This window comes from Coturnix japonica, chromosome 1, assembly GCF_001577835.2.
Source record: "Coturnix japonica isolate 7356 chromosome 1, Coturnix japonica 2.1, whole genome shotgun sequence".
Classification (NCBI taxonomy): Eukaryota; Metazoa; Chordata; class Aves; order Galliformes; family Phasianidae; genus Coturnix; species Coturnix japonica.
In genome coordinates this window covers 106,582,010-106,596,959 of record NC_029516.1, presented here as the reverse complement: position 1 = coordinate 106,596,959, position 14,950 = coordinate 106,582,010, and the positions used below count along the sequence as shown (strand labels likewise).

General features: G+C 40.1%; 1 protein-coding gene and 1 long non-coding RNA gene across 2 annotated transcripts in view; both read left to right on the top strand.

Moving 5' to 3' along the window:
• SMPX (small muscle protein X-linked) overlaps positions 1-1,800 on the top strand; it is a 32,076-nt gene extending 30,276 nt beyond the window's left edge. The window contains exon 3 of the mRNA XM_032440936.1: positions 551-1,800. The gene's annotated coding sequence lies outside the window, so the exon portion shown is untranslated. The remainder of the gene's footprint in view (positions 1-550) is intronic.
• Positions 1,801-9,930: 8,130 nt separating this feature from the next.
• On the top strand, positions 9,931-14,127 carry LOC107324935. The gene is made up of 3 exons (XR_001559586.2): positions 9,931-10,024; positions 13,257-13,312; positions 14,027-14,127. It is a non-coding gene; the product is annotated as an uncharacterized LOC107324935 (long non-coding RNA).
• Positions 14,128-14,950: the final 823 nt, after the last annotated feature.

The window sequence follows — 14,950 nt, the reverse complement described above, 5'->3', positions numbered from 1 at the left end:
CTGGGTAAGGCCCTGATCTAGCTGTTGTGTCCCTGTTCATTGCAAGGGAGTTGGACTAGATGGCCTTCAGAAGTCCCTTCCAGCTCTAAGGATTCTACTGTGTTCAGTGCTGGTTGATCCTGAAAATTAAAGCAGAAACAGGATCTGTGCCACAGGCCCGCAGACTTGCAGTCTGTGCCTGCTGGAGCAGCACTGGGACTTCCCTTGAACAAGCTGTAGTGCTGGGGAAGGGCTGGGGCAACGAAGAGGGACAGGGGTGGCAGATACCCCTGAGGGCAAAGCTCAACACTTCAAGAGTTCACAAGCTTTTGAGAGAGTCATGAAGTTTCATCAGATGGAGTCTTGGATAGTAGGCAGAAAAAGGTAGTGGATCAAGAAGATTTGTTTCACACCCACTCTCTATTCCCCGAGCTCAGGTGTAAACAAATACACTGCAGGTGCTGGGAATATACTCCCACTCACAACTTGCAGGTACTTCTCTGCATCCTCTTGAAACATCTGTTAGATCACTGATAAATTATTAATTTCTGGTTCTGTATTTGTTACACAGGTCTGACAAGAAATCAGACGGATTCCATGAATGGATATCAACTGAAGTATTTTATATATTTGTATGAAGACTGAACTTCCAAATTTGGCAACACCTCATGGGAAGCAACTTCTTTGTACATTTATATCAACACCTTCTTCTTGTCCATTTTGCTTAACACAGAGAAGTACTGATGAAATAAAAGAGAGCACAGAAACTAATGAGAAATATGTATATATTCAAGAATGATTTAATCTGAGATCAGAGAATAGTGTATTTAGAAGTTTGAGGAAGAGTGAAATAAATGCTTCATTAAAGAAAAAGTGATCATTTACAATTAATTTGGTTTATTCTTTTAAAAATAATGAATACAGACAAAAATGTAAAGAAGACTTCACCAAATTCAGAATGAATGAGGAATGTAATATCTAATTTCCTGTTATGTATTCCTGGTTATGGAACAGAAATGGTGGATTATGTGTAATAAAGAAAGAGTCAATATTAAAAGGGGTGATCTTTATGGCGAGTTTAGGTAAATTATCTTGCTGCAGAGCCAAAGTATTTCTTTTTCTTGGGAATCTAAGCATAGACCAGTGCTCTGCTGTTTATGTTTTACCCTAACCTTGTCAGGGTGTGAGTTGACTGACAGAAATCCTGCAATCTTTATACATAAGTTGTTCTGAAAGTAATACCACCTATTTATTTCCATGAAAACTACAATAGATACAAAGAGCACAATAACACTATCTGATAGAACAAATTCTTAGCTACAAAACACTACTTTTTAACAGACTCACCACTACTAGCTATGCATTTTCATCAGTGATGAACAAGAGCCTACATGCAGTGCTTGTAAAAATCTGCACCAGCAGAGGTGACATTCATCACTGCTGAACGGCACCACCCACTGCCTCACTGTGCTCACATCCACTGGTTGGTCTCCAGAAACATTCAGCAAGCACTGATGAATGTCAGTGGGTGCCATTTTTTTTCCTCATGGAGGAATTCAATGACATACCTTTGCTTCATCTGTACTTCCATATCAGACTGTCCCTCTGCTGCCTTCTGTCACATGGAAAAAACATGTAATAGGATACTGAGGTGAAGGTTCAACCTCTCCTGTCACACCACCACCGTCAGCCTCTGTCATTGTGAACCAACATAATAAAATAGGAGGCATTACTTTCAGAGCATCCCTCTTACAAATAAACAGGTCAATCAGCCTTGTAGGAACATGCTCCCGAAATGCAGGTTGAAGGATCACTGTCTTCAAAAGTCCAAATAAAGGAGAGACATAGAAATATTGATGCTGAGCAAAAATGATGTATGAACACACCAACATATAATGATTAATCCCTGACACTTGTTTTATATAGACTGTACATAAATGAAAACTATTCAATGCAGATTCTATTTTTGGAAATTATATTTTATTGTTAGAGGAATTTAATACACTGCATGCCCTCTGTCTATGTGTCATTTACTATGAAGGGATAAGAGGAGCTGTTTTGTACTAATATTCATCTGCCATTGATAGAAATTCTTCTACATCATCTGAAATTCTGCCTGACTTTTGTTTATTCAGTTGAAATAAAGATGATTTTTCTGGTTAGAAATCAAGCTTCAAGATGAATGTTACTAACAATGACATCCATTTAATTCTAGTTTGCTACGTGGAGCAATACAAAACCTAAATGGCAATATTTTTATATTTCAGGTTATTACAAGCACATACTTGAGTGACTACATACAGTAGATTCAAAAGGAACCTTACTTGCTACAATTTAGTTCTTGTATTTTTCACTTTCAGTACATAATACCAACACTGTTTAGTATCTTGTTCCACACTTATATCTTTCCAGCTGATTTCTCTTAATACAATCCTTGGAGGTGAACATCCCCAAAAGACAGGCTGAAATGAAAGTCTCAAGAGGCAGAATGCCTCAGGAGCACCTTTCATTTACATACCGATGAGATTAACATGTCTATTCAATCGAAAAAGAGTAATTTTCCTACACACCGCATTATCAGTCACTGATACTGGAGTACATTATTTCTGCCAATATACAAATGATTAAAAGAGGAGAAAATACAATCCTTTGAACCAAAAGCATGGTTAAAGGCAAGGTGAGTCAGGGACTCAGCTTTTATTATTCCTTACTCACTTTAAAAATACTTCAGAGAATTGCAGAAAACTAAGGCCATGAGGAGAGTTGGGAGCAGTGGGAAAGCCTCTTCCAATGGAAAACTGAGGAACTGTTTAGTCCTACTGACTCAGGCTGCTCTGAATTTTCTTTCCCATGCAAAAGGTCTTGTATATAATTTTCCCTGTTCTGTCCTTTAGTTGGCAAATACGTATTCCTTCTATCTGTCCAAAATGCAGTACATAAGCATGCGAGAAAGATGTTCCATTAGCTTGGCACTATCCATGGTTTAAAGGCTGGGTTCACTTCACACATGGTTGGAGACCACAGCAAGGGAAATCCCATCCCATTCAGGAATGGACCAACCCTGTTTCACAGTTGCTTTGGTGGAGGATGGTCTTTCAACCTACACAACATACTGAGCTCTTAAGATTCAGAGAATTCTGTTTAACATTCATCACATCTGGATGAGTAAGCAAAAGAAAGAACAAAAAACAAAAACTACACAACTTTGATACAGAAAATGTGCTTTTTTCATCATATTTCAACTCCTTCCTGAGAAGTGAATGAGTGCCACCACAGACCGCTGAAACATAATGGCAGGGAAAGTTTAGGCAGTGGCAAAGACAATTTTTATTTAGCTTTATTTTTTTTTCCATGATTTTTTTGTAACACATGCATAATTTTACACTGTGTCTTGAGGCTGACAACTATGGGGCATAAAGGATCAGCAAGTTGCCTACACTAAGACCCTTCATGTCAGCAGTACAACGAATCTCTATTAAAGCATAGGCTCAGGAACTTAGTTCCAGGAAAGAAAAAAATGATAGTAATTAGAAAAAAGAAAAAGATTGTGAAGGATCTCTCTGTCTCAGCTACCAAACTGATAATAACTTGTCTGAACTGGCATGTCTTATTCCTAACTACTTTTCATCTAAATATTACATAACTGGGGCATGGACAGACCAGTGAAAGATGTCCCATTAACTTTGCAGTCTATTACTTCTGGCATGGAAAATTTTACACCCTAAATATTACATTTTTGAACAGATTAAAGAAAAAGTTGAGGCATTACAATGAAATACATGATAACAGATCATGCTAAACTTATACCTATTTCATCTAGTTACGTGTCAGACTTTGTGGGTATGAACCAAAACCAGTAACAGCTATTTACTGACATTTCACTAATGAGATGATAAATGACTGTCTCTAGGCAGTGAAGCTAAAGGAATGGTTCCAGCAAATTAGATATTTATCATAAACAAGCCACAGAGATATAAACTCCACTCCAGCCCCATATCCCTGAACTGCTTAATGAGGGACCTATGAAATGCAGCAAAATAACTGGATTTCAATACCATTTCTCTGCACAGTTCTCTGTATAGTGCTGGCATGACAGTACATCAAAGGTACTGTATTGCTGTGGTGTCACTAACCTCCCCTTCCAGCAAAGGATTTAGTCTTATGAAACACCGCTACCCCAGCATATTGTGTGGGAGGGTTTTAGCTGTGGTTCACTGGGCAAAAACATGATCTAATGTTTTTTCTGATCATCTGTACAGAATAAAAACCCAAGCCAAACATTTAATTTAGAGGTAGAGAAAAAGTAATAAATACCGTTACTTGAAATTTGAATATAATTCAAGTAACAACTCTGGTTTAATGATTTCCAATTAAAAGTTTATAACGCTTCTGAATTTCTAATACAATCAGTACTGCTTGCTTTAGCACTCGGGAGGCTCTGCTTTATGTATTCCTGAATTATAGAATGTTTTTTTTATTTCTCTGGTGGCATAAGCTTTTATATTTAGTAGCAAAAGGAAGGCCCCACTGCACTAATCCACTCATAAGCGCATGACAGGGGACTGACTCCCAGGCAGAAGCACCAACTGATGAAGGATAAAAGGCCACACCTGGACAAAATACAGCATTGGAGAGGCCAGTCTAAATGCTGAGAAGAAAGTCTCATAAGGTGACCTTCCAGTAAAACATCTGTAGTTAAAGTCAACTGCGTTTATGAAAGTGAATTCCCAAAATCAAAGCCTTGAGGCACAGTTCACTGAATTCAGTGGCATCTTACCAGGGCTGTGTTCAGTGTGATCACATCAGAGATAAAGATAGCTCTTTTATTTCTCTTGTTCCATGTTATCAGTTAATTATTTATGGGAATATGTAATAAAAATCCTGCACTTTGGTCATTTTGTATTATAAAAAATTGATGGTGTTGAGAGAAGAGAACCAGAGAGGGCTGTCTGAGGAAAGTAGTTGTATTTTTCTTGATAATAGCTCTAGGGCCAAAACACTGAAAATAATTCCTTTTGCCCATTTGACTAAACCCTGGTGTCCCTGATGTGTGCACATGTAATTTGAATAAGTTTTGGTTTTTTAAGTGAAGCAGATTAAGGTAGGGAATTTTGGGGGCCAAAATTATATTTCAGTATATGAGCTGCCTAGTATGAAATAGTCATGAATAACTATGAAGAAAACTCCCTGTAATGTCAGCAATATTCTGCTGCTCATATGAATGATGGACTTCACATGTATCTGGAGCCTGCAAGACCTGATTTGAGCAGAAACATATAACTCAGCATATAGCTGAACTGGGTATTATAATAATGCAGAACACAGCATTTTTTGTCTTGAGGGCATCGGTTTTGACCACATGTCGTGAATTTGGACACAAAGGGCAGGATTCACATGCTTGTTGGACATGAGGACCCACCATATGAACAGGTGGACTCATAAGGTACAGAGAGGTAACTCATAGAAGGATAGGATCCAAGAGATTGAGATGGAAAAGGATGAAAGGCAGAAGAGGGCACAGGCATGGGTTTTGGCTTTGAGAAGCAGGGCAAAAGTGATTTCAGGGCTACCAAGATCTCTGTGACCACACCATTTATTTGCTGCTGTTCCAATTTCCTAACTGGAAGCTCAGCAGGAACACCAGTCTGAAGAAAGGTATGCTCTGGGCTGACACATGACATGAATAATTAGAGGAAGGCCACAGATTTGAGAAGACATCTCACGACCCTTTGGATCCTTATTAATACTGAACTTGGGAAAACTGCCTTGCTCCTTGCCCCCCACCAAGTGTGTGGTCTGAGATGGGATGCTGATTTGGATGTACAGGGTGAGCAATGGAAGGAACTGAGGGGACTGAATAATTGACTTCTTCTGGTTGGGCTTACAGTTGTTCCCAAGGTTGACCTTGGGTTCAAAGGTCAGAAGGACATCCAAATTCATGGTTTTCTACAAAAATCAGGAAAGGAGCACTCTTTAAAAGATTATTATTATTATTTTAAACTACTACTGCACAGTCAAGTAGCAAACACACAAGAGGTTTGAAATAAAACACTCTCCCTTGAGAAACAAATTGTGTCCTCCTCCTCTCTCTTTCCATGACAGCCATGTGTCACTGGAGCTGGGGTATGGCTTACCAGCCTTCTGGCTTTCACAATGTTCTCAGCGCTTCTCACATACTTCCTGCATGCACATCCGTGCACTCATCCTCCTTTTTTATTGCTGAAGGTTAGTGAGGATAAATGAAAGCTTCCAATGCCACCTTCTATGGTCAGTTTAGATCTCTTAGATAATCTCCCGTGAGGTCACCCACCTCTTCTAAATGTCACGCACGCATGAGATCTGAAAGGCTTCACAGGCTGTTCTGGTGCCTGAATGACATCCTAGTGACTCAGGAGCTAATGTCTCTGCACAAGGCTGTATCTTAATTCCCTGCTTTGACTCTTTCTCCTATAAAATGCTGCTGACTCTTCTATCTCTGAGAGCTGTCAAGTAGGGTAGTGTAAGGGGGGAGAACTTCATGGAGGTCAGGAAAATGACAATGGACAGTACTACACAGTTGAGAAAATTCAGATAGCCTGAATTTATATAGTTGTGACACAAATGGGACATCTGTGCTCTTCTCTAGCTCTTGAGAAATGAGGAAAGTGCTTTGCCTACATCGCTTGTCCAGCAAGGCAAGCAAAAAATGTGCTAACATCACAATAATTAAAACCAAGGGCCAGGTCTCATACCACTGTAGCACAGTGGCACACCATTCATACCATGATAGCCACAGCAGCTTGCACCAGCAGATGCTTCTGCATGCAGACTTTGAGAATTCAGAGCAAAAGAAATGCTCAGAAGAGAATATGCTCTAAACAATACCTCTACGAAGGGAAAACAAACAGCATCTTCTAGTTCTCTCCTTAGCTTGATGTTTCATATATGAACCACATGGCTCACCACACCTCATTGCCTGGGAGCCCCAGGAAAAGCATGATTCAGAAAGGTATCAGGTGGCACTTCAGACCCTATCCCATCAAAGTGGCAGCAAGAAAGGGGGCCCAAGCCTCACTGGGTACGGTTGCAAAGCCTCCCATAAAGGGCTGAGATGCTATGTGATGCATGCCTGATCTCTACTCAAGCAGTACCAAGAAACATGAGTCCCTTAGGCCAGCACCAACCTCTGCCAGACGTGGCAGCTCAGCTCTGGGTCAAGATGCAGCCAAAACTGATAGCGATTCTTTAGATCAGCAAAGCCTTTGTCTCGGCCCATGTGGACAAACAGGGCACCCTTGGGATCATCCTTCTCTTTAGTGGTTTTCTCATGCTTGAATTCTTCCTTTGCTGTCCCATAGGAGCAAGACTGTGCCACCATGGCCCCATAGTAGCCTGGCATCCTGACGGAGAACGTTATGTCCAAAGAAAAGTTCCTTCCTTCAGCTTTCCACTCCAAGGTCATTCTGGCCTGCCTGAGAAACAAGAGAACTGGCACACTGGTGTATAATTTTGCATTCCAGGATGGCATTGTTATTTCAGGAAACATGCTTGTGTATCAGTATGAAGGCATTATTCCTCAAGGATCTGGCTTGTACTATATTCATTTCATCCTAGAATGCATGCTGGTGTTGCACTGTGAAGAAAAATCTTTACCAAGAGCAAAGTCCAGCTGACTTTCTCCCCTGAACTTGTATCTATTGAGACGGGATGAGTCAGAGATCACAGCCATCATCAGAGTCTTGTTTGGTTGGTTTTTTGTTGTTTTTTTTGGCTTGCTGATATTTTATCTATTGTACTCCTTCCCTTTAAGGGAAAAACAATGGAAACAAAGTGACGCACAGAAATGTATTTTCTAGTCATGCAGAACAAGAACTTGAATTTTTTAGAATAAGATCTTGTTTTCTGTACGTAGTGTAGGAAAAAAAACAACAGATTCCATCTACAGTCATGGTGGAGCTCTGACTCCAGTCAGCTCTCAGAAACACATTCTTTTCAGATTGATCTATTTCAGTAAAAATGATGAAGATGTGACATCCCCATGAATTAGCTTTTTAAGTAGCAGTGATGTTGGGCAGCAACCTTGCAGTAGATCTCTTCAGGAAGAGAGGTGGTGCTTTCAGATACCCTTTGTCCTGTACAGTTTTTAATTTATTGACATGCTCAATAAATTAAAAAAAAAAAAGTAAAGTAAATTTTTTCAAGTGGAGCAATTACAACATCTCTAAAACATCACACATCAGCATGATCCTAAGCTTTTTCCAGTTTAAGGCTTTTGTTTTTAAGAGAAGTATCTCTATTTAGAAAAAAATCACTTGTGTGAATCACTTATTAATGCACACTCCTCATGATCCATAGGACTTCATGATTTAAGGTCTAACATGAGCAGAAAATCTTAAGACTAAAGCCCCCAGGAGAACCCAAAAGACCATCTAACCCATCTCCTTGCCCCTAAGCACAAGCAACTATACTTGCCTAATTCCAAGTATATTCTTTACAGCATATTGCAATTATCTCTTTACAATGGCAATCCTACAGCCTCCCTAGACACTCTGTCCTAGCATTTTATTATGCCTACCATTAGAAAGTGTACCCTAATTTAAAGCTGATATTATTGGTCTTTATAAATGTAACATGTTTGCATAATGTTAAAATTGATACCTGTGCAGGAAGTTTGCAACAAAGAGTAGAGCAATCAAATAAGAAAACTACGTCAATCCTATAAATTTCCATGCTGGCAGTGGCTTACACTCCCTGAGGCATACTTGCTTAACTTGCACGCAGGCAGTTCTTAAACAAAGACAGTCTCTTGTGATTCTTCTAGGTCAGATGACAAAAATAATAGCTCTTAAAAGAAGATGAGTTGCTGTTGATGAATCCAAGCAAGAACTAAATGATCCTGGTCAGGAGAAATGGAGTTAGCAGTCATATAACCCTCAGTCATGTGAAGCTTCACCTTCTGACACTTCTACTAACCAAAACCAACCAAGACAGAAAAGGAAGAGGAGAAATGATTAAAAGTTTGTCAGCTTCCAAATCATCCTCAGCACCAGGCTGACTTAGCTCTCCAGTTCATTATTGCCTTCACAGCCAAGCAGTTGAGTTGACCATGTGGGTGGCTGGTGTTGTTAGAAATTTTACGCAGTTCAAATGAACAGCATGTGAAGAGTCAGGACCTAGAATTTATTAACATCTTCGTTGGTGATTCCCTCAGTTGTGATTTTTCATAACAGTGAAATGAAAACTCAGTAAAAGAAATAACTGTTGGAACATTTTCTTGTCTTTCTAATAATCTTGGGGAGTGAAGATGAAGCCAGCAGCCAAGATGAGAAGGTTTTCTACAAGCAGTTTTTCTATAAGCTACTACATATAGTTGTGCATAGAAGGGCTGTAACGGTTTTGGAAAACCAGGCTCATTTTTAATCTTTGTAATGCAAAATTTCCCACTAATAGCAATGTGATAAAAGTTCTTTTCTCACCTATATCAGAAAGTAACTCTAACTTCGCAGCAGACCATTAGCATGCAACACATCCACCCCATGTAAAGGATAAGCAAAAGGAAGGTGGTTTTTTTTCAGTCACTGAGCACATGAGCTTTTAAAAATAACATGCTGAAATGGGTCAGGAGGAGAATGGAGAACTTTGTTCCTCTGTCCTACACGAGTCCCATAGTGATGCCTGTTTTTTATGACAGCACAGGCTTACACAGGATGCCAATGTGAAATAGTTTAATGTTGAACAGTTTGTCTTCTCTTAGAGCTAGAATCTGTGACCTTTAGAAGACTGTGTGAACCAGAAGCTGTAAATATTTGTTTCTAGGAGAAACCCAAACAATTAACAGCAACTGTATTTCTTAACAGCAGTGATTTACAACAGTGGATTCACGAGAGGGCAGTTGCCAGCATTCTCTGAATGTTTCTAAAGCATCTATCATTCATAGCGCTGTCCTGAACCAAGGCAGACACTGTGGTGTCACCTTGATAACAGAATCACGGTATTTCAGTAACTAGAAAGGACACTGTCGTGAATGGGAATGGCCATAAAGACTGTTTAACTGCCTAAAGGAATGGTGAGTCCTCTGAGTGCTCTTTCTGCCTCCCTAAACACTTTTGTTCTTTAATGGCTTAGTGATGCCTTTCTATTCATCTTTGTAGTTTTAATGTATGGGGAATCACAAACAGTTATAGAAACTTAAGTACCCAGTAGTATTTGTTTTCTGGAGATTGTGGTATCATTCAGTAATTCAGACTGCATAAATGCTGTCTTTTCCTCCAGTAACTTCTCTGAAAATATGGACAAGAGCAGGAGAAGCTCCTACCTGCCTAACAGCAAAAATCAAAACATACTTTTTACCAAAAGCAGTGAGAAGCAAACCTGCAAGACTGTCTGCATCTACAGTAAAGCAAGCGTTATCAGTAGCAAGGACAGCAAGCACACACACAACGCTGGCCCATGTTGAGAACTGCTCCCCAGAGATTCAGTGCAGGCTTCAACTTGGGAATGTCTGACTGGGGATTATTCCTCTGCTCTACCCCTGCTTCACAGTGCACTCACTAGGGCAGTCTGCCCTTGCAAGCAGCTGATGCACTGTCTACATATTAAGAGTTAACACAAGCAAAATAACACGCTCCACGAAGAGACACATCAACAACTCTTTTATAGCAGATGACGGGCTTAGTTGTAAAGGGCTTCATCATTAATACAGTCTTTATTCCAGTAGGGCCATTGGGAGATAACATGTCCTCATATCAGGTGAGAAAGCTGGTATACAAGGCTGAAAAACTAATGTGGGACAGATACTGCTCTGTGACAAGAACATTATGTTTCTGCCTGTACCAGAGTTCATGGCAAAATTCCTATTGGTTTCAAGGGAAATCAAAACCAACCTCTATATCCCTACAACTGGAAAATAGTTATTAGATGACAAATCTAGCTATAAGAAAATTGCAAACACGTAACACCCTGCATAAAATCTGTCAGAATTCTAACATGTTCTTTAGTCCAAGGTAAATAAAGTCACCTGGAAAAAAAAAAAAAAAGAACAGAAAATTTCAATGATTATCACATTAATTTTATTATTCCATTTATAGTCTCTTAGTCATAGCCACAAGTAGTAAAAGTACCATACAGTTTGTTTGTGTAGCTTGCTTATTAAAGGCAGAGGCAGTGGATATTACGACTGATTGGGTACAGCCATGTTGTCTTCTGAACTTGAGTGATCTCTTCCCAAGGGAATGCAATCACCCAACCCCAGTGATAATTTTAAGATTCCTTTTTCTGATGGTGAGAATTATGAGAGAAAATACTTAAGGCAACCTTTCATTTGAAAAGCTTTGGCTCAGTTAGTGAGTTAGTGTAACAAAGCTGCATAGCAGCAATGCAAAGCAGCTCTCTGCACAATGATGGCTTGGACACCTGCCTCATGCCCAGTTTCTGAAACTACAATATTAATTTTGTCTTTTTTTTTGTGCCAGAGCCGCAGGCACATATATTACCATGAGCTAAATTAAAGTGTAAATACTGAGATTATTTACTCCTCTGCATATGTAAACCTACTTATGTTGCATAAATCAGGTCTTCTCTGATCAGATACATCATTTTCACAGTGCAAATTAAGGAAACTTTCTACAGTAACTTGCTTGTTAGCTCATACAGAGAAGAAGGCTAGAAAAGTCATGGACTTACCCTGCCAGTACGGTCATTGTTGATGTAAACAACCACACTGCTGTCATAGTATCAAAAGTACCAGTAATGTGTTGACCTGCCAGGCTAAAGAAACTGAAGCAGGTATGATACCATACTATAGCACAAATTTGATATTTCCATTTGACTGTCTTTCTCACATAACTTCAACTTTCATCTGCATCCTCACCCTTGACACAACTACTATCAGAATAAGGGGTTTTAGGCATCAGCCCTACCTCTGGATATGGGAAAAGGATGAGGCTGGACTGATTTTGCATATATGAGGACTCTGAATTCTTCTGAAGGAATGGATGCCTCCTGGAGGGCATCCTCTAACCCTCATCCCCCCCCCAAAAAAATGTTTCTTCACTCTAAGAACAGATTTACCAGTCCAAGTAAGAAGGAATCACTGACCAACTCACACTATGCAAGACAGAAAGTGCTTGCCCTGCATGCTTGGTACTTCAGAAAGATTGGGGCAGCTTATCCAAGGGCTACTAGCTTCTAATGTTACGTACTTCCCATGTGCCTGTTCAGAGACACTCTGTCCTTATTAAGTATGCCACTTATGAGACAACAAATTTTTTTGCAGTGTTGAAAAGGTGGTTTTCCTCAGAAATTTTTGAGCTTCACATTCCCCTCTCAGTGACTTCCATAAATCCATCTTCCCTAAGCTTTCTCCTTTAACAGTCTGCAGTTTCATTCTTTTGGTGTAACAGATAATCACACATACACCAATGACTTCTCCACTTCAGGCAATACCCAGAGGTCTCCTGACAACTGCCAATATACACATTGTCATACCAGGTACATAACACAGTAGCTTAGAACATAGACCCTATTCACTCCTGTTGGTCCTTAAAAGTAGTGAAATAGTTTTTGATAATTTCATTGCAATACCAGGCTGAAAATCAGTAGGAATGTTAAAATAATAATAAAAAAATATAATAAATCACATACAGGAGAAGGTTAACTTATCCAGCTGATATTAGGGCCTCTGGACATCAAACATTCCTTGAGAAGCAGCCCTCATACAGAAGAGGATCTCCTTTTGGAGGCTAGTCCTTAAATGAGCCTAGGGAGGGATGGACCCAGGTTCCACCTGTTTTGCTCACACTGGAAGAACAGGTAACTTGCTTGCACCTGTGCCGCCACTTCCATCACCAGGTGCACAATCATCAGTTCAGGCCATGACATTACAATTCATTTACTCCCTTTGAGAATCACTTTTATCAATCCTTTAACAAGAGAGATGAAAAGCATCTCTTCAGCCTTTCTAGCTAATTTAACTAGAACTTTTTTGTTGTTTCATTTTTATCCCCTCTGGGCAGAGAAATCCTTGCATTGCTGCTGCTCTGAGGAAGCTTATATTTGTACTGTTGCAACCACAAGAACTCTGAAGTAAAAATATTGAGAGAGCTCACTGTATGTTAGTTCTTAGCAAGAGTCTTGGAGATAAGGGTGTTGGATCTCCGCTATCCCCGGCTTATATACTTGTTCCAGTATTTGTGTGGAAGAGGGGAGGTATCTGAGGCCATTTCCATTGCTGTGGCCTGGAGAAGAAAACTTTATATATGCAGATCAGTTCCTATAGCTAATCCATAAATTTCTTCCAGGAGTTGAATTTAGAGAGTGTTTCACATATGGAGGAAAATCTATCTCTCTCCATCTGGTGAGTACCGCTACCTGTACCTTTACTCCTATGGACTGGCTCTGGTCTCAGCCTCACAAATGATCAGTGAGACTTGCTGGTCACACACCACTCTGTAACTCATTATGATTAGAAGGATAAATACATAAATAAAACACATCCCATCGATGCCTTTGTAACATTCCAGGGTGACTTTATTCAGTCAAATGTCACTGAGACAAAAAAGCTCTCCATAGACTTTGTTGGTTTACCATTCATTGTCCATCCCGTAAAATATGTAATTAATTCCAGCTGCACTTCATCCAGTGCAAGGACTTAGGTGGTCTCACCTCTCAAGTGGGTAAGAAACAAACACAAGTGTTTATGAATATTAGCAGGTGCAGCTGCAGTCCCTTCTGTCCCAGTGGTAAAGCCTGACTTGTAGACTGTGGAGGCAACTGAATCTGGAGACACCAAGATACTGTTGATGCTAATGATAACAATGAAGTAGAATACACATTCTAGGAACACTCTTAGTGATCAATTGAGCATGGACATCAGGCTCTCATTATCTCCTAAATCAACAATGTTAACAGAAGGTGATTACACTGTGACCTTTACTTTGCTAAGCAACAAAAAGCAGTTGCTCGAATGTGAATTAGGGAATGGAAGAAGGCAGAAGAGCTGAATCCCAACCCTGAGGTAAGGGTCCACAGTTGTAATTATTTTATACTGGGCATGTGTATCTATCTTTAGGAGTGCAGAGACCACATCAAAGTAGACTGGACATGCCAAGCTGCCGTTAGTGGTCATGCATCCAGAAGATCCCAATTTTGCCCAAGTACACAATTCTTGGGAACCCAGTTCCATGAGATCCATGCTTGTCCTCACTGAGCAGCGGCCATCACAGTCTTTGAGAAGATGCAGAACAGAAGAACCCTTAGGAAAGGAACTTCAGATCTCTCTCATCCAGCTGCAATACATGCACTTCTGCCTGCACAAAGGGAACAGAAAGGACTGGATGCAAAACATGAAGTGAACATTCCAGGCAGCAGGTAAAAACCTCCCTCAATCATGAAACACTGCACAGACTATTAGTACAGCTGCTCTGAAGTGAGCTGGTTGAAAAACACGATCACATTCATTATTCTGCAGCTGCGTTGTCTGACTCATCCCACTGCAGATGCTCTGAGGCAACAGCCCAGGTTAAAAACTTTCCCTAACTCTTTTTTTTGTTTGTTTAGTTCCCCAGGGAAATTTACCTCTAATACAGCAGGAGAGCAATAGGAGCCATAACTGCCTCTGTCTTTGTTGGGGGCAAGTGAAAGGGAACCTTCAAAAAGAAAAGAAACAAATGAGATACAGATGATCTAAGGGCTTTTATTTCATACTGCCTCTTACTATTGGATGCACTTTGACTTTCTCATATCAGTGTTGTTACTGTTAGTCCAGCAGCTTTGGAGATTTTTATCCCTGATCTCAAAGGTGCCAACAGCATTTTTGACCTTTCCCCTCTTCCACAAAAACCCACAGAAAACTGCCACACAGCCATGGCTTAGCAGGCATCTTCATGCAGTGGGTTTTTGCTGGAATCCCTGTTCTGCCTCTTGACCCTACACCCAAGATGTCAGACTTTTTCCTATGCTTTCATATACAGACAGCATCTCACGATACATTGCT